This window comes from Sciurus carolinensis, chromosome 5, assembly GCF_902686445.1.
Source record: "Sciurus carolinensis chromosome 5, mSciCar1.2, whole genome shotgun sequence".
Lineage (NCBI taxonomy): Eukaryota > Metazoa > Chordata > Mammalia > Rodentia > Sciuridae > Sciurus > Sciurus carolinensis.
In genome coordinates this window covers 169371923-169391554 of record NC_062217.1, presented here as the reverse complement: position 1 = coordinate 169391554, position 19632 = coordinate 169371923, and the positions used below count along the sequence as shown (strand labels likewise).

The 19632-nt window shown below is 53.2% G+C and overlaps 1 long non-coding RNA gene across 1 annotated transcript in view; it reads left to right on the top strand.

Moving 5' to 3' along the window:
• The first annotated feature begins 1154 nt into the window (after positions 1–1154).
• LOC124985046 (uncharacterized) overlaps positions 1155–19632 on the top strand; it is a 30102-nt gene continuing 11624 nt past the window's right edge. Inside the window, exon 1 of the long non-coding RNA XR_007108791.1 lies at positions 1155–1355. This is a non-coding gene — a long non-coding RNA (uncharacterized LOC124985046). The remainder of the gene's footprint in view (positions 1356–19632) is intronic.

The following is a 19632-nucleotide window of genomic DNA, read 5'->3' as shown; positions in this document are numbered from 1 at the left end:
TGTATGTCCTGTGGGTCTCGCGGCCTACAGAGGGGACAGACAAGCTCTTCCCTTACACAGTGATGGGGGCTTCAGGGGACTTTCAGTGAAGGAGCTGAGGGGGCTTTTATCCCCGATTGGAGGTGGTCAGAGAAGGCTTCCTGGAGGTGGCCACACACAGGTGAGGACCTGAAAGGCCAGGAGGAGCCTCGTGAAGGGGTGGGGAGGGCTGTCTGGAGTAGAGGGAACAGCTGTGCCCAGCCCGGGGGCAGGAGCGAGGAGGCCAAGGTGGAGCTGAGCCCTGGACCCTGGCTCAGAAGCTGAGCAAATTCTGATCCCTCGTCTGCCTGGTCATGGACTGCTAGTCCCTCTCCTGCTGTTGAAGGCCTGGGTGGCTCTGCTGTGAGCCTGGGGTGTCAGGCTGACTCCTGAGCAGGCAGACTCTGGCTCTGAAGCCCCAGGGTGCCGTGGGGACCTCTGTGGCCAGAGCGTCTGCAGCTGCAGGACAGGGCCCGGCCCCAGGAACCCTGGAAAAACACAGCCCATCTAGAAGATGGGAGCAACTGGGAGCCCCGTGGAGCCAGGCTGCTGGGACGTACATCTGGGAACTTGAAGATGGCACGTGTCCTCCCCTAACTGCAGGACGGTGGAGGGACTGAGGCCGGGGCCCGGAGATCTGCACTGGGCTCGTCTGTGGGGTGGGCTGGGGAGGCGCCTTCTCCTTGGCAGGGTTGAACCTGCTGCTGCCCCGGGTGTGGATGAAGACACCGAGGTACATTTCCCTCCTGGTGCCCGACCTGGGCTCCATTGATTTAACTCGCCTCAGCCCCACTGGGCACCTCGGTGTGGATGAAAGACGACTAGGTATCAAACATGAACGAGCCACAGGGCCTGGCAGGCTGTAGCGCCTGGTCTGGCCTGGCCTCCTGCCCACAGTCCTGCCTAGGCTCAGTCTTGCTGGCTGAGGATCAAGCACAGGGAAGATATAGCCCAGGCAGTGGGTGGGGCCTTCTCTCTGCACACCTGGCAACCTGCGGGCTCCGGGTGTGCCAGAAGCTGTCCCCTGACTGATACATCAACGAGACGAGCTGCCAGGGAGGGAGGCAGGTTCTGAGGTGGCAGGTCCTCTTCCAAGCAGGGACGCGGGCTGTCTGCATTTTCACCTCCTCGGCAGATCCTTGAGGCTTAAGGCCCACAGTGTGCCTGGTGCAGGGAGGGCAGCTACGTGTCTCTTTTGATGACTGACAGCGTTTAGGCAGCTGCCAGCTGCAGGGCTGGGACTTCCTTGCCGCCTCTGGACCTGCTGCTCGGGCTTTCTGCTGGGTCAGGTCTGCACCCGCGGTCTGAGGAGTCACCACGCCTCTCCCTCCATGGAAGTAGGTGAAGGGCCCCTGGAAACCTCCAGGGCAGGTGTGGGCTGACTGTGGGCAACTCGGGCTCTGATTTGCTTCCTTGTGCCTTAGAGGGTCTTGGCTCATCCGCTGCATCAGCCTGAAGGAAGGATTTGAAAGGGTCGGGTAGCTGGGAGATTTTTTGTCTGCAGGTTTGACTCTGAGAAATGGCGCATGTGAAAGGGGACCAGTGGCCCCCAAAGCTTGGATAAGGTCACAGCAGAAGGTGGGGCATTTGGGACAGGCCATGAAGGATGTACGCGGGAGGGCTGGGTGACGGGAGGACAGCGGGTCTTGGCCCGGGCTCCGGGGGATTTTTATGAACTGCTAGCAGCTCTCCTGTGAGAGGGCGTGGGTGGCGGTGGCAGCATCGGGCCCATAGCGTAGGACCTTGCAGGTGAGAGGTCAGATGAAGGAGGGAGCCACAAGTGCAGGAGGGGCCCCAGCTCCTTGAGCGTCAGCCAGGACCCCAGCCAGAAAGGACGACTCAGGGCACCCTGGGAGCTGTGTGCAAACTTGGTGAAAGCACAGATTTGGAGCGTGTTCTGGCCAGGACACTTGTGATTTGGTTTTCCAGTTTCAGGGTTATTTAAGCTTCATAACGGTACTTCCATGGCCTGAGTACCTACTGTGTGCGGTGTCCTGTGCCTCCTTCCCTGCATCCTGGGGGTGGGCACGCTCTCATTTCGTGGAGGAGTCAGACAAGGCCTTGGCAAGGCCATGGACTCACCCACACCTGGAGGCTGAAATGGAACCTGGCCTCTCTGGCTTCAAGTCTGGGTCCCCTCACTCACACCATGTGGCTTTAGTGTGGCACCTTGCTGTGCACCTGGCAGGTATTAGGTGCTCAATAAATGTTAAGGGGATCCTTCCCGCTGCCCTCCTCTTCCCCTCTGGGTGCATTCAGGTCAGCACACTGATGGGCCTCATTTGCGCTGCTGGGCACAGGCGAAGGTCCCCTTGTGCAGAGCAGCCCTGTTGTGGGCGGTGACTCCCTGCCCAGCAGCCACATTTCCCACCGCCCAGGGAGAGACTGTGTTGTGAGTTCTTGCTAATAGAACGTGAGTGGAGAGATACGTCATAGGTGACGGGGTTAAAACATGGGTGTGCTGTCCCACAGAGAGTACGCCAGAGGCCACGTGGGGAGGAGCAGGAGGGCCAGAGCTGGGAGCCTGGGTGAGCTCAGGGAAGGCCTCCCGGCCAGGAAGGCAAATGCGGTGCATGACGTGAGTCCCAAACTGCCACTGAAATTCTGGTGGACCTGTGGTAGCAGGTGGCATGGCCTGGACTCTCCTGGGGGCTTCGAGATGAAGACCAGTGGGCCCTCCTTCCCCCAGGGTCACAGGGTAGGAGAAGCAGGCAGAGGTGTGAGAGCTGAGCTCATGTGGCTGACGCCTTCGGAGCAGCAGGGAAGGACTGGGTGCCTGCTGGAGTCTGTTTCAGCAGGGCCTGGGGAATTCAGAGTGTGGCCAGGAAGAGGTGGACTTGAATGTGCAGGCAGTGGGAGCCACAGAGGATTGATGAGGGAGAGCATGGCGGACCCCTGTGCTCCAGGCAGCCCTTCCAGTGGAGCAGGAAATACTAGATATGGAGGAGGTGCTGTGTGATGAAGGGGAGAAACCCTAAGAGGGCAGAACCTCGGGACCTGGGGACAGAGGGACAGTGAGGAAGGGAAGATGGCAGTGTGAAAGGTCTGCCTTCCCTCTTCCCGGCTGTGCAGACAGGGAGCCCAGGAAGGGACAGCAGGACGCAGGGGAGAGAGCGTCCAAGTCTGTTGACCCCAAGGTGGGGCCAGATGGTCCTGAGACTCAGCCCAGGGCTCTGCCATTCAGGGTCCCCAGAATGTCCATGGCAGCCCACCCCACTCCACCTGTCCCTGGGCCTGGTGGGCACTCTCTGTCACCGTGCTGGTTTGGGGAGGGAGGTACTCGGCAGTCTGAACGTGTAGGGCGAAGAGGCGAGGAAAGCGCTGAACTCAGTGTTTTTCGTTGCTTTTAAAACATCTATCGAATTTGCTTTGCCTTTCTGCATTTGTGAGAAATCTGCCTTGCAAACAGGTTTCAAAAATAATCCCTCTCACGGAACTGGGCTGGGCTCACCATCTGCAGGGACAGCGGTAGATGTCGTGCCTGGCCTGTGGGTCCAAGCTGGGCCCAGAAGGAGAGGACAGGCTTGGGTCACTGTGGGAGGGATGGGACAAGACTTGGAGAGCTTTTTGGCAGGCTGTGAGGGACAGTGAATGACTGGCCAGCACACCAGGGGCTCAGGCCTGAGAGGGGCGGAGGCGATGGCATGTGCACCCGGATTCCATGAGGGCCTCAGGGCTCACAGGTAGACCTGGCACCTGCCCTCTCGCCAGGGTCTCCTGGTTCATCAGCAGCTGCGTCACACTGTTCCTGCTGGCCCCTGCTGCAGAGGCGGGGAGGCGGGCCTGGCTCCAACCTCATGGCTGCAGCACAGACAGACTGAACAACCGGAGCCCGGCTTGTTCCCAAGCCTGTCCCTCCTCCTGTGCCCCCAGCTGCATTGTCGGCCCCTGCCCCTGCCCCTGCCGTGCATGCCCAAGGCCTCTCCAAGCTGCAAATAGTCAGCCACCGGGGCCTGTCCTCCGAGGCCTCCACCCTCTCCTGTTCTACAGCCATGTTCTGTTGAGGCCCAGCGGCTCTCTCCCCAGGGAACTAGTCATCATGCCAAATCTCCCCCTCCGCCATGCTGTCCCGGGGCACGGGCCTGAAAACCCATCTGCACCGCTCACCACCATGCGGATGCCTGTAAAGCTCCCTTGAGCTGGGTATGGTGGTGGGCACCTGCAGTCCCTGCTACTCGGAAGGCAGTGGCGCGAGGCTTGCTGGAGCCCAGGAGTTCCAGACCAGCCTGAGCAACTTAGCGAGACCATGTTTCAAAACAAGCAGACAGCCGGGTCCTGTGCTGCAGCCTATAATCCCAGCAGCTCAGGAGGCTGAGGAGGTGGATCGCAAGTTCAAAGCCAGCCTCAGTAACTTAGTGAGTCCCTGTTTCAAATTTAAAAAAAAACAGAAAGGGTTGGGATGTGGCTTAGTGGTTGAGCACCCCTGGTTCAATCCCAAAACAACAACAAAACTCCCAAACCAACCAAACAAACCTTCTTTAGCCCCGTGTGAATTTAGCCTTCTTTAGTGTCCGTGTGAATTTCCCATTCTATGTGGTAGGGGTTTCCTGGGTCTTCCAGGTCTCCTTTCATTCATGGAACTTGGCCCCACCGTAGCCCCCAAGTCCCCTGGGCCGCTCCTTGTGCCCAGCTGGGAGCTCGCCACTTTCTGCCATCTTTCTGTCTGGGAGGGTGAGTGAACAGTCCTGCCCATGAGGGGGGGACACTCACAGAGGGGTGGGCATCTTTATGTGTGAGTGACGTGGCTCATGCCACCAGGTGGGGGTTGGGGGGCGTGTGAGTGTGTGAGTCACGGGCCTCCGTGCACCACAGCCTGGTTCTGACCTCCAACAGGAAAGCACGCTCTGCACCCAGCTTGGGGTGGCAGCCCCGGAAAGCCTGCCAATCCTCCTTGGCACCATGTCTCTGCCCCACTGCTGACTTCTTGCCCTAGGAGCCAGTGTCCCTCAGCAGGAGTCTTAAGAAGTCCATTCTCCAGCACCAGCCCAAGGGCCTGCTGCCCCGACAGCTCTAGGGATCTGAGCCACTGCCATTCGCGCAGGCCCTCACTCTGATGAACCGTCTCTGGAGGTTTCTCTGTAAGCAGCGGTCCTGGGCTTTGCCGCATGACAGGGCTGGGGGACCAGCTCCTGCCGCTGTGGCTGGGAGTTCCCTCAGCTGGCTTTGAGGAGTCACTTTGTGGAGTCACCTAACTGGTACAAGCTGTGTTAGAGTCTCCCATCACTGGAACACATGCCTGAGATGGTCAACTTCCAAGGATAAAGTTTGCGTCAGCTTGTGGCTTTTGAGGTTGCTGATCATGATTGGTTGACTGCTGCTTTTAAACCCAGGGGATGCAGATGCCACGGTGGGAGCTTGTGTCCAGCAGAACTGCACCTCGTGGCCAGGAAGTGAAGAAGACAAAGGAACCAGGGTCTACAGTCCCCTTCAAGGGCATGGCCCTAATGACCCAAGACCTCCCATGAAGCCCCACCTCCCAAAGGCTCCCGTACTTCCCAAGAGCACCACCCTGGAAGGAAGCCTTCAGCACATAGGTTTTTTGGGGACATTTAGATCAAATCAATAGCCCACATCTTTTTATTTCAGTTACTGTTGGGGTGAAGCAAGCCACCCCAAACCAATTAATGAAAATGTCCATGCTATCTTGCTCATGGCTGTGGGTCAGGGATGTGGACGGGCACGCAGGAGCTCTGTGCTCCATGATGATCAGAGCTTTGTTGGGAAGTCTTGGGGGCTGATGCCTTGGGGTGTTGATGTCTGGGGCCTGGACTCCTCTGGAGGGTCTTCCCTCACGTCTGCCAGTTGGTACCATCTCTTAGCCAGCCTCCCTGCAGGGCCTGCTGGTTTTCTCCACGTGGCGGTTTCCCAGTGGCTGGGCTTTAGTGGAGGCACAGGCTCCACCCACAGCCGCACAAGCTAACCAGGTGGAGGGCAGCTCCTCTGGGGATCTAGCCCTGTGGTCACATTACATCCCCTCTGCTACATTCTACCCCCAAAGGCCGGGCAAAGCCCTCTTCTCTCCCCAGGTTCAAGGGAAGGGAAATGGACTCCACCTTGATGGGTGTGTAGCCCGTTTCCAGATGAGCATGCTGGGCAGCAAATGCAGCACGGCCACTCTCGGGCAGTACAATCTGCACAGGTCAAGTTTGAGGGCACTTCATAGGCAACCAGGATTTAATCCTAAGCGGGCAGGAGCAGGTCCTGTCTCTGGGTTTTGAAAGCCATTTTTGTTCTGTCACAGGAATCCTTGCCAGGTGAGTCCTTGTGGGCCCCTATCCTCCTGGGACCCTCCACACACCCACTGAAATCCTGACTTTCCCCTCCCATTACAGGCAATCAGCTGCTCCCCAAGGAAACAGTGTTCTGTGAGAAGCACTTGTAATTTTTGCAAACATGCAAAATACACCTGCGATGTGTGTTGATGGCGAAGAATCCATTAACAGAGGATGGAGTAGAGTTTTCAGACAGATCCAGGCTGACCCTTAAAGTGAGAGTCCACTGGGCAACGGACGCTTCCTAGTGGGAACGCCAGCCACGCCTACAAAGGGCCATATCCCAAGTGTTCAGCTGGTGAATGGTCACAAATAGCACAGCTGTGCAACCAGCACCCGATCAAGAAATGACACGGGCTGGGGTTGTGGCTCGGTGGTACAGTGCTTGCCTAGACTGTGTGAGGCACTGGGTTTGAGTCTCAGCACCACATAAAAAATAAATAAAATAAAGACATCATGTCCATGTACAACTAAAAAAATTAAAAGAGAGAAAGAAACAGAATGTTCCAGGCTCCCCAAATGCTCCTCATGCCTCTTCCAGGATCTTCCACCATCCTGACTTTTAACAGCAGGGTTGAGTTTCGTGCTTTTGAATATGACACACGATACATGGACTCACACAATTTTCATTTGTGTGTGTATCTGGCTCCTTTTCCTCTCCTTATGCCTGCGAGACCCATCTACAGCAGTAGTTCATTTTGGATAATGTACTGTATGGGATAAACTTGCACTAGAAACATTATTGTCGTTTGTCTGACATTCTAATTTAACCGGCATCCTTTGTTTCGTCTGGCAATCCTGTTCCATTTTCCAGTCAATGGACACTTTTTAGTTTCCAGTCTGCAGCTTTTTGGAATAAAGCTGCCACAACATTCTAGTAGGTGTCTTTGGGTGAACATATGGCCATGTTTCTTTGGGGTCTTTACCTAGCAATGGAGTTTCTGAATCACTGCAAATCCATGTGTTCAGAGTCGAGCATGTGATGAGCAGGGTTCCAAATGGTACCAGTTTATACGCTGCCAGCAGCCACTGGAACATTCCAGGGCTCTACCTTCATGCCAATACTGGGTATTTTCTGTTTCTTTTAGCCGCTAGTGGGTGTTTTCTAACTTCATTGTGGTTTTAATTTGCACAGCCCTGATGACCCTGAAGTTGAGCACCTTATTTCAAGCTTGGTGACCCTCTGGTCCTCTTCTTTTGTGAAGTTTCTATGCTAGTGTGTCACCTATTGTTCTATGGAATGTCTGCTTCTTAAATAAATGGCCCCGAAGACACTTCTTCATAGTCTACTGGCTATAAGGTATTTGTCAGGTTGGTATTGAACAGATTCTCCTGGGGGCGGGGGTGTTGGAGAACACCTGAGAAAGGATTCCTGGTTGGTTGTGGGTCTTGCGGGTAACTTAGAGGAGGAGTTGGGTGGGAAGAGGATTTACTAAGGATGCTACAGATAAGGCACAGGAGGTCCTTTGCTGGTCTTTGAGAGACGGTGTAAGTGGGGACCAGCCTTTATTCACTATGACACTGGACCACTCAGGGCCCAGAGACATAGTCAGATTTTGGCATCAGGGTGCAGAAACAGATTTCTCTTGTGTTAAGCTTATAATGCATCTTTAGAAATTTAAGCTGGGAAGAACTACCAAGAAATTTGGATATAATTGTATTAGCTTCATGTTACTGCAACAAAATACTTGAGGTAATGAACTTATAATGTGAAAAGTGTTATTTAGCTCACAGTTTGGAGTTTCAAGTTCAAGATCATTTGGCCCCATTGGTTTGGCCTCTGATGAGGGCAGCAGTTAGCAATGTCGGGAACCCGTGTTGGAGTGAGCAGACATGTTGTAAGCCAGGAAGCAGAGAGAGACTGAGAGATTGGGGTCCCACAATCCCCTTTTGAGGTCACGCTTTCAGTGACTTAAGGACCTCCTTTGGGCACCACCTCCTAAAAGTCCACAGGACTCCCCCACACTGCCATCTGGGGATGGAACCTTTACATATCCAGCCTCGGCAATGTCCCAGCACAAACAGTCCAACATCATGGGGGTCAGAGGGCAGCCCTAAGGGCAGCGCCATCTTTATTTTTCATACAGGGATAAACACCCAGAACACACACTTGATAAGAATAAAATGTTCAGAATTTGAAGCTACCGACATCCAAAAGCTACACTTAATTCATAAATCAAGTCTCCGTGGCAAGGGATATTTATGGTGACTCTTACTGGGGAAATATTAAAATTCGTAAGACGTGTAAATGCTGTAACACAAAATGCTACAGTCTCTGGCCATAATTGATGACTTCCTTTTGGATATATTGAATAAATTAATTTCATGGCTATAGGGATGACATTAATATGCTTTTATAATTAATTTAGTTCTGAGAGCTGCTTGGGGTGTCAGGATTTCACTGGAGGGAGGAAATGGCTCAAGGAAAAGGTGATACATGAAGAATAATTTGGAATTGAAATAAAGAATAGAACTCTAATGGGAAATGGCAGGCTTGGGTGATCCTGTTGTAAAAGAAAGTACACCGAGGACGTGCTCTGCCAGGTGGTGTGGAGGGCAGGACTCGTGTTTCCAATGTTGCCGTGTTTGCACTGGGATTCCTCCTGTCCCAGCCTGCAGCATGGTGGAAATCCTCCCTGGTCAAAGGGCTCATGGAGCTATACGGAATGCCAGCCTTCCACCTCACGCTGGCCTTCGTAGTGTGCTGCTGAGGGACGCTGGCAGGGGCATCGAATGATCAGGACCCCAGCTTCCTGGAAAGCAGTGTGGCCCCTCCTGCGTGAGCCCCACACCAAAGCCAGTCAGGACACCCACTGACCCTTCCTTCCCTCGGACTCTGTGCTGCTCTCTGCATCCACTGCATAGCTTACAGGGGAGAACGCAGGTTGTTGGACATTCTTTAGAAATCTAGTGCAGGGCAGTGTGGACTGCACCTCCATAGCCCAGGTGGACAGTGGGCCACGGGCCACTTTTTCAAAAGTACCGTTTTCTCTAAAGGACCCCAAAACATGGAGCGGTGCATTGCATGGAGAGAAGCTTTTCTGCTTTCCTCTCTCGGTGCTGGAAAGAAACTGTAAGACTCAGACACTCTCTGACTTAAAAAATTCTACTTCATTAAAACCCCTTTAAGCTGTCACTCAGATGCAGTTGTGGGGTGGGGAATGGCATTTCCCTGGTCTGAGGAGCATGAGTGTGGGCTTTGCTCATGCACAGTGAGTGTCCAGGAGCTGATGTTGAACAACCGGAAAGATGAACGAGGAGGAAGGATCCCCAAGCCCAGTTTCCCCCGACTTCGTGCTTCATCATTGAGGTCACCCTGATGGAGGCCCAGCTGCCCACCAGGCTCGGGAGGATGCTGGGGGCTTGTGGTGTGTCCATGTGAGTCCACGGGTCTCATCTTTAAAGAAAAGGGAGCAGAAAGACACCATGTCCCTGGAACGCTCCTTTAGTTCCCAGGAACCTGGTCTACTCAGGGAACAAGCAGGCCCACGCCAGGGGTGCTCTGGTCAACGAGCACCTGGACCCTCCCTTATGCCTGCTGGGAGTTAGGGCGAGTCAGTGAGTGCCACCTGGAGAAAGCTACTTTCTTGCGTGTGCGCTGGGATACCTGTTCCTTGGAGTGCTGGTTGTAGAGGGACAGAGCAAGCTAGACCAATGCTGTCTCTGCAACCTGACCTGTGAGCTCCTCCCTGCAGCAGCTGGTGCAGACAGACCACCATAGGGAGGGAGGTGCTCTTTCCGGCGGCCACCCCAAACAAAGCGTGGTGAGGGACCAGAGGCTCTGCGTGCACCAGAGGTACACCTGTCCAGCCCTTTGCCACTCACATCTCCAGAGCAAATCTCAATAAACCCTGGTCTCACCACCCAGCTTGGGTGTCCTCTTTGGTCTCTCAGCAGCCCACCTCCTGCCCTAGCATGACTGGGTGGCAGATGGAACAACGTGCGTGCGTGCGTGTGTGTGTGTGTGTGTGACAGAGAGATTGAGAGGATGCAGGGCTGAGTGAATGCTGCTGCCCTGTCCCCAGGAAGAGGACACCGGGACAAGGGCCTGCATGGCCATCTTGACCTCTTCCCCACCGCTTTCCTCCTCTACTGTCCTGAGCTGCCCTCAGGACTGGCCGAGCGCCTCTGGGCTCCTCATGGAGGCCTCTCGACCCCACTGCTGAGGGGAGGGTCAGTGTCTTGCAGACCCAGTGCCGCTGCTCTCGGTCCGGCGGCAGCTGCCAGCACGGAAGCTCATGCTCCCTCCCTTGAGGTTCTCTCCTCTTCAGTCACGGGATGTGGCAGAAGGAGTGGGCTGCGGCCCCCAAGCTCCATCACAATACCATCCTGTTCCTTCGTTTCTTCGATCGTGTTGCACGCTGCCACCTTGTGAGGACACTGAGTGGGAGACCTTGCTGGACCCTGAACTGTGCTCCCGCTAATCCACGCGGGCGCTCCCCGCTCCGTCCCAGTACCTCAGAAGTGGCTGGAGTTGGGGACAGGATTTTTATAGAGGTGATGAAGATAAAAGGAGATCATTAAGGTGGCCCTAATCCAAAATGAGACGAAGGGATTAGCACATAGGCAGGGACAGAGGGAAAACCACGAGTGGACACAAACCAACCAACCACCCACGAGCCACCCTTCAGGCGCCCTGCTCTCAGACCCCAGCCTAAGAAGTGAGCCCACCAATGCCTGCTGGTCGAGGCTGCTGGTCTCTGATATTTGTTAGGACAGCCCCCGGGGACAGGGCACTTTCTACAGTAAATATTTTTACAAGAGAGACTCATCCAGCAGAACATCTTTATTTGTGATTTTTTGGAATTCTGCATTAAATTAAGATGGTACAAAATGACAGGCTTCCTTAGTGTTTTGTTCTTCTGGGACAGCACATAGTTTTTTCTGCTTAAAAATAGAAGCTCCATCAAAGGAGTCTTATCTCAGGTCAATATATTCTGAAACACCTTTCTATAAAGTTGTTTTCATATTGAGGTCTGATTTTTGTGAGAAATTGAGTTTTCCTGTTGTTTTTAGGGGTTTTCTTTTATTTTTTCCAAGGTCTCTTGTCTGCACACTTCGTCGTTGTCCTATGAGGCAATTCTTTCAGAGCTTCAGAAGCTGGGAGTTTGTCATTAAGGCCTTTGGTTTCTTGTTGCTGTTTTTTTTTTGTGTGTGTGTTTTGTTTTTGTTCTTAATCAGTTTTGTCACAGACTTTTTGGAACTCGCCTGTATAAAATGTGGAAGTGCCGGCAGCTATAGCTTTCACTTAAATTGGTAAAATATCATAACCAGTATGGTTCCCGTAAGAGCACCATCACTAATTCCAAGTACAGTTCTGCTTCATGGGGTGCTTACCACCTCCAGCGTAGGGAGGGCACATCACCTTCAGATGGGGATCTTGTGCTCAGAGCTGGGGCGTGGTGAGCTGGATCCTCCTGGTTCTAAAGTCCGGAAATAGCACTGTGAGGGAAAGGGGTCTGGGGTCTCTAGAGAGGTTGTGTTATGGTTTGGACATAAGGTGTTCCCCCCAAACTCCTGTGTGAATGCAGGAATATTCAGAGGTAAGTGATTGGATAGTGAGTGCTGTACCTAATCAGTCCATCTTAGTTTGACTGGACTAACTGTGTGGCGGCTGAAGGCAGGTGGGGAGTGGTTGGAAGTGGTGGGTCACCTGGGGTGTGTCTCGAAAGGGCTCCTTTGCCCTGAGGCTCCCTGCCCCCTGCTTCCTAGCAACCATGAGCAGAGAAGCGCCTCTTGGGCTCAAAGCGATGGAGGTGGTTGACCATGGACGGAACCTCTGAAGTTGTGAGCCAGATGAACTCCTCCTCCTCTAAGTTGTTCAGCCTTGTATTTTTGTTCCAGCCATTCAAGGCCGATTGATACAGGCTGGGGTGAGGGACTGGACAAGACTTGTGGGCTGAAGGGAGAGAAAGGAGTGATACTGGTAGAAGGGCCATCCTAGAAATGGAGGTGTGTGTGTGGGGGGTGCAGGGGAGACAGCTGGGCGGGGCCAGGGAGGACATGCCTTCTGGAGGTGTGGCGCCTCAGAGTCTTGGAGATAGAGGTGTTTATATCAAGAGAGTAGATGTTCAAGCCTGTGCACCAGTGTCATAGCCCAAGATGCTGATGACACAGCAGGGACAACTAGCTTCCATGGAAAGGGTAGGAGAGGGCAGAGTTCAAGTTGTGCTCCCCCTGGACACGGCGGTGCGGATTATCCATCCATCCATCCGTCCATCCATCCATCCATCCACCTGCCATCACACTGACTGAACTCCTCTGATGTTCAACTAATGACCAGGCACCAAGGGGCCCTGGATGGAGTGGATGGGCTGGAGCTCCTCACCAACATTGCCCCTTGCCTCTCTGACTCCTCCAAGTGGCCCATGAGATGCTCTCTGTAAGTGCCAGTTGTCCACATTGTTGTCCCAAGATTTCACTGCCCTGTCTGGGCTCCAGTTTGTCTATCCATAGTCGTAATCCAGCATTTGAGCATGGATTTAGGTGTTGCTCAAATGTGGGTGTGACCCTCAGTTCTGCCAGGCGACCTTGAGCAACTTGCTTACCTCTCCAAGCCTCAATTTTGTCCTCCGTGCAGCTGGACAATAACCGTTTTGGTTACTCAGCTTTCTAAACCTCAGGTACAGCACCGTTCAGCAGGGTCATGACCCCCGTGTGTCTGAGTGCCCGTGAGGGTCAGACAGACTGAAGGGAAGGGTTCGTGCACGGCTCTGCTGGCGTCTCGGCTTCCCAGCTGGTGGAGCTCCCAGGCTGTGGCTGCTTCCTCGGCATCAGGGGTGGAGCTGGTTTCCTGGCCATGGTGGCAAGCTGGGCCCTCCTGGGTCTCAGTGCGTGACTTTTCCATTCTGCTTTCTCTGGACGCCCTGTTGTGCAGCCTGAGCCCACTGTCCAGGCCAGTGGGGTTGTCTGCTTCCTGGCCCAGAAGAGAGCAGGAAATTGCTTTCCCAAACAAGAATGTGTGACAATTCCCAACACCTTCTCCAGACCAGAAAGGCTTTATGAGGCAAAGTCACACCTCTGCTGAGCGCTGGCCTGAGGACACAGCCTGCTTCAGAGAAAATGAGGACAGGCAAAGAACAGCTAGACAGAAAAGCCATTGCCAAAGACACCCATTGTCGACTGCCAGTTCTAAGAACTGCAGAAAGGGACGGCTGGTTGTCCCAGCACCCGCAGTGACACCCACCTCCTGTTAGCAAAAGTTCTGATTATGTGTGTGGAGGGGGACTTTGACTTGCTGAGCACAGCCAGTCTTTGACTGCAAACTGCAATCGTCCCGGATGCTGCTCAGAGAAACATGCGCTGGTGCTGAGTTTGCTGGGTTACCGAGCACAGTTCAGACTTTGCAAGTAAAATGGACTTGTGTCATTCAAGCTTGTCTGGAATCACAATCAGCTCGTGCAGGGGAAGCCTCCACCCCGAGCTTGCTTGGCTCTGGGGCGGCCTGCTCGCTACCCTCAGGCTCGGGGACCATGACAGCCTCACACTGTGCAGGAGAAGCGGTTTGCAAAGCGTTCCCACCACCTGGTTTGCATTGGGTCCTCCCGTCCCAGGGAGGTGGGCACGCTGGAAGCACATCATGCCAGAAAAGGCAGGCAGGGACGGCTTCATGTGCCTGCCACCTGCATAATCAAAGTCTCTTCTTGGTTTAACGCTCTTTGGCCACCAGTTTGAAATTTTAATAATTTAATGTTCAAACCAGTGAAGTCTGATGGAACCACAGAGCAGGCGCATTAGCACGGGAGATTTGTACAATACACATGAAGGTTGTATCTTGTAAATTTATTTGCATATCATCTTCTCATTACCCCATGAGCACAGAATTCTGGAGGACTTGATGTGTGGGAGCTCAATGACACTCAAGCAGAATTCAAGGGCGTGTGTCACAGTCACATCTGAGTGAGTGGGTGCTCAGAACCAGCTTTGTATGCAGGAAGAAACCTTTGAAGAAACACAAGGCGCTCTACCTCTGCTTCACTGGGTTGGCCAATCGCTTACACTGAAAACGATGACCCAGAGAGAAGAAAAGAGAGGTCCACTGTACTTTTTTTCTTCTTAATGCTCCCTTACTCATGAGTAAACGAAGGCCGAGTGTTGGTAGGACGATTCTAACAAGGAGTGAGAAAAACGGAAGAGAGTCGAGTTGCTTTTGCGCAGCGTTTTCACTGTAGCGGTTAGGACAAAAATACATTTGCATATGTAAACTATAAAATGTGAACCGTGTAATTTTGATGATTCCAATTATGAGTTAAATGTTCCTATATTTGCATTTAAAACTGCATGGTACAATATAATGATGAATGGTAAAATTCATACAAGTAATTAAAAATTTTAATTTTCTTTACTTAAAATGGCATCAAATAGCAAATAAAAAACACCACAACAAGATGAGAAAGATAGGCTGTGAAAGCAAGGAGTAACTTCGATGATAATTTCCACCTGCTCTTTTGAACACGAGTCCCACAATTTCATTTTAGATAAGGGACACCACAATTGTGATGATTGCTTGGCAAAGCTACCAGAGACCAAGAGGATAGGCAGCCCACCCAACCCCAGAGCTCTTCTGCTGAGCCAGGGTGGGGTGTTGACTCTGAAGGAGTCTGGGAGCAGGATGGATGGTAATGATGGTGGCGATGATGATGATGATGATAGTGGTAGTGGCGGTGATGGTAGTGATGATGGTGATGGTGGTGATGATGGCGGTGGTGGTGGTGATGATGATGGTGGTGGTGAGGACAATGATAATAGTGGTGGTGATGGAGGTAATGGTGACGGTGATAATGGTGGTGATGGTGGTTATGGTGATGTTGGTGATGGTGGTGGTGATGGTGATGATGGTAATGATGATATAGTGGTGGTGATGGTGGTGATAGTACAATGATGGTGGTGGTGGTGATGATGGTGATGGTGATAAACTAAAATTATTGAGCAGTAGCTCATTCATCTTCATGACAATCTGGGGAGGCAGGAATAATTACCTTCCACTTTTTAGAGATAGAAAGCATGACTTTGAAAGATTGAGCAATCCTTCTGAATCACTGGACAGGCAAGCAATGAAGCCAGACACCTTGGACCTTCAGACCCCAGTTGCCAACTTCTCTGCTCTCCTGCTCACTGGGGGTAACACACCTGATTCTCCTATCTTTGTCTCCTCGGATCTCAGGCTCCACCTGGTAAGAAGTAGGGTCATTCATTTTGCTTATTAATTTTTTCTTTTAAAAATGAACCATGAGCTACTGCTCCTGGATGAATGCGATGGCGTGCTTTAACTGGTCACATGTCCTCTCTTGCCTTTCCACGTTCTCCATGCCACAAGAGGCCAGAAGGATCTGCTGAAATGGTTCATGTAGTATTCCCTGATTAAAAGCCTTTGACGGCTCCTGACACACTGACAATGAAACTCCAACTCCTTGGACACAGCCTCCCCTAGCTCCCTGCTGCCCACCCCAGGCTTCCCTCCGTCCTCTGGGACTGCTCCTTGAGCCTCCATGTACCTGTGGCATTGACCTCCAGCCTGCTAGGCTCTTGCCATCTCAGGACAGCAGACATTCTTCTGACTGCCTGGCATGTCTGTTTCCTCCCACTCACCTTTTGCCTCCTATTTGTCTGTCAATTTATAGCCTCAACATGAAGATGAGTCTCTACGTTTGCTCTGTTCAACCTGGTACATAAGCGATGCCCAGGAGATGGCCAATAATTTCTTCTTCTGTTAGTCAGTCGGTACTAGCAAAAAAAAAAAAAAAAATTGAGTCTAGTACTTCATGAGTAATAAAATGTTTGAACAATGCAGAGATACTTTTTGACTTGTGATATAGACAGTCTTTGTTCCCCAGCAGCCTTTTGGCCCTTCCTTCTTTAGTATTTACCCTTCCAGATCATTCTCCATGCACTTAGGTACCAGGAGAATGATCAAGATGGCACTTTCTTCTCATTCCCATGTTATCCATGCTCAGACTCACCAGGTAGCCAAGCCTTGTATTTCCAGTAGGAGGTTTGCTAACAACCTTGGGGTTCAGGGACCGGAGAGGAAGATGTCTGGCAAGGAGACCACAGCCCCCACCCATGATTTGTGCCCAAGGCCAGACAGCCAGGAGATGTGGGATTTGGCTGTCGCAGGCTGGCAGGTTCCTAAGGGTAGACATGGGCCAACATGGCCCACCTTGGAGGACCAGCTCTGTCCTTCCAGCAGGTCTGGCCTTGGGCATGGTGGCTGAGACTAAAGGACTAGGATCCCTCTTAGAACGTGAGGCCAACCCCTTCTTTCCAGTACCCTCCAGGACTGGCCTTGCTGGGCTGCTAAGCCAGGCTGTGGCCAGGCCTACTGAGGTCACCAGGCTGTGCCCAGAAATGGCACAGTCCTTGGTGGCCTCATTCTACTGAGCAATGGGAGCTGGGCTTGATTCTCTCCCAGACCCTGTGCCTGGGTGACTCTCAAATACCTGTTTCCTCCAGGCCATGCAGAAAGGCCTGTGTGCAGGAGAATCTGGGTTGGAAATTATGAAAGATTCACTATCATGCTAGCCAACTGGGTTTGGGACCAGGCAGGGGGATCCTGCCAGTAGCTCCCCCTATCCCCAGGGGAGTGTATGGAGTGGGAACACATTGAATGAGCCCTGGTGGGAGGAGGGCACCCAGGCTGTAACCTCTCATGGCTGGGAGACAGGGTGTCCACATCCCAGGGGCCTTAGTGTCAGGGGAGGCTGGCCTTCATGGCAGTAGGCCAGGCCTCTCCCCTGGCTCTGAAAGACTCAGATACTCATAGAAAAATTGCAATTACAGACAAGTATAAAGAAGAAAACCTGAACGACCATGGTTCCACCACTCAGAGATCCCTGCAGTTAGGGTTTTAGTGTGTTTTATTTTAGCACTTTCAAAGCACATATTAGAAATATTTATAAAGTCAGAGCATGCCTCAGGGCTGTGCCCTGCCTGGAAAAGCCCTCTGTCAGACTTGCCTGTGGGGTGTTTCCTCAGCACCCTGCTGCGCCACATGGAAATGGCAGTTCTTTGCTGTTGTAACCACTGAGGTGACACCTGTGCTCTCGTGTCTCCTTCAGATCACAGTTTTTTTGTATCTTCTCTCGGAAAGTGTTCTGGCCATTCTTAAAGTTCTAGAGATGTGGGCCAGGTTGTTTCCCCGAAAGATCGTCTGTCCACCAGCAGGACCCTAGCAACGTGAGAGAACGTTGGATACAGGGCATTTGGGGGCTCCCTAGTGTCAATAGGGGCTCATGGCTCATGGGGGTGCATCTCTCACCAGGGCAATGGCCGCTATCCTGATGACCTGAGACATGCAGGAAAGCTGTGCTCCTTGGGGTGGAGCATGAGGCTGATGGGGGTGTGATAAGAGAGCCTCCCTCCCGCGCAGCTGATGCGCGCTCGTGTGAGCCTGAAGTTGAGGGGCAGCTGCAGGGCCCCTGTTCCCCTGGAAGCTCATGCTCCTGCCTCTCGAGGGTTGAGGGTGGAGCAGGCGGTGGGGACCCAGGCCCAGCCTTCCTGCAGATGGAACTGCCACGGAAGCTTCCAGGTGTGCTCAGCCCTCGGCAGGCCGGGGCACCCCACCTCACAGACACAGGGGACTTTTGTGTGCCACAGGGGCCCTGCTTCCCCCAGTGCTGGTGCAGCCTGGATGGGTGGAGCGGCTCATGCCCTGGGGCAGTTTCAGTCACAGACGACAGGGGTGGTGACTTGGGTTGGAGCGAGCAACCTTGGGAGGCCTCTGCTCCTGCCAGGGCAGCTTCGGCAAGGCCTTTCAACCTCGGCTCCGGTCTACCTTGCCCTTCCTCTCCCGCCTGCCTCCTGGGCTCACCCGGCCCCCACCAGTAGGTCACCTGCACCAAGACTCCGGCTCAGGCTTTGCTTCGAAGGAACTCCATTTAGACCAGGCTTCCTGCACGACGCCGTCCCTGCTCCACAGAGACGAGCAGACCCCTCTGATGTCGATGCACACGGTCCAGGAGAACCTTAGCAGAGGTGCTGGCAGAAACTCCAAGCTGACCCCCACCCCGAGTGCAGCGAGGGCTGGTGTCCGGGGTGTGGGAGGCTGGGTGAGCGCGAAGCTAGTGTCGCATCACCGCTTTCTGCGTCATCCAGATACTCCCACGATACTAGCTAATTTGAAACATCATTTTACTAAAACAAACTAATATGTTATGAATTAAACATAAAGACTGAATGAACTTTGAAGATAAGAGATCCCACAGAAATTTGACATTTTCAGAGTTGTTCTGAGTTACTCTTTCTGAGAGTCCAGAAGGTTCAAGTTTACCTTCCTCTGCAGGGTTCCCCTTGGACCAGAGGGAGGGCTGTTAGCAATTAGTAGTTCTTTGTGGGCCGGGAAGCAGCACTCATTGCTTTTATTCGCATTTTAGGCACAGAGAGGTTAATCGATTGCCCAAAGCAACAGCCAGCTGTGGCTCACCCATATGGGGCCTGTGCCTTCAGACAGGAGCTACCAGCCTTTCTCCATGTTGCTCTGTTCTGGGTTGTGTGCTCCTGGATGCACAGGGCTGCCTGGGGCAGGAGGGCCTTGGGCTTGACCAGGACTCACAATTTAGCTGCTTTAGAAAATTCCCAGCTCAGCTGCACTGCCCCAGGGTCCTGACTTAGATGAAGGCTAATCTTGTCCACAGAGGCAGACTGACCTTTGTTAGAAGATGGCCACCCAAGTGCACCTGGATTGTTGGTGGTGCACAGTGGTTCTCTTTGCCAAAGAAATGTTCCGTCTTCATTTTTCTTACCTGTACCAGGACCTGTGTGCACATTTGGGAAGCAGGCTTGAACCCCCCTAGTAGAGCACCTTGTCCATTGGCCCGTTTCACCTGGGGAACTTTGGGGCCTGGGGGAAAAAGGGGAAACAGTGTCTGGGATGGTTCTAGAAATACATTTGTGTTGGAGAGGTGCACTCTTCCTTCTGGGGTGGGGGAGTGCAGGGTCTGGTTGCTGAGTTGGTTCAGGTTGTGAGTGGGGAAAGACCCTGCGTGGGGGCCTGCTCTTCCTTGAAGCCTTGGTGGTGACAGAGCCCACAGGAGGGAGGACCCTGACTGCTCGGGCCTGTGGGGTGGGTGTGGCCTGCGGTGGCCCTGCTCCTCTTGCCCCAGCCCCTCTGAACCGTGTGTGTTCTCACCGACACAGAGTCCGGGCGGGAAGGAGATGTGCTTCCATGTCTCTGGGGTCTCGTCAGCACACGGCCACCGCTGCACCCTGCTGGGAGGAGGTTGGCCTCTGGTTATTAGAACTCGTGGTGGTCATCACGAGCTGTGAGCCTGTGCTGCTTGACCCAAGCCTGTCATTGTGGGTCTTCCTGGCAATGGCACATGATAGGTCCTCTTACTGGTCCTGG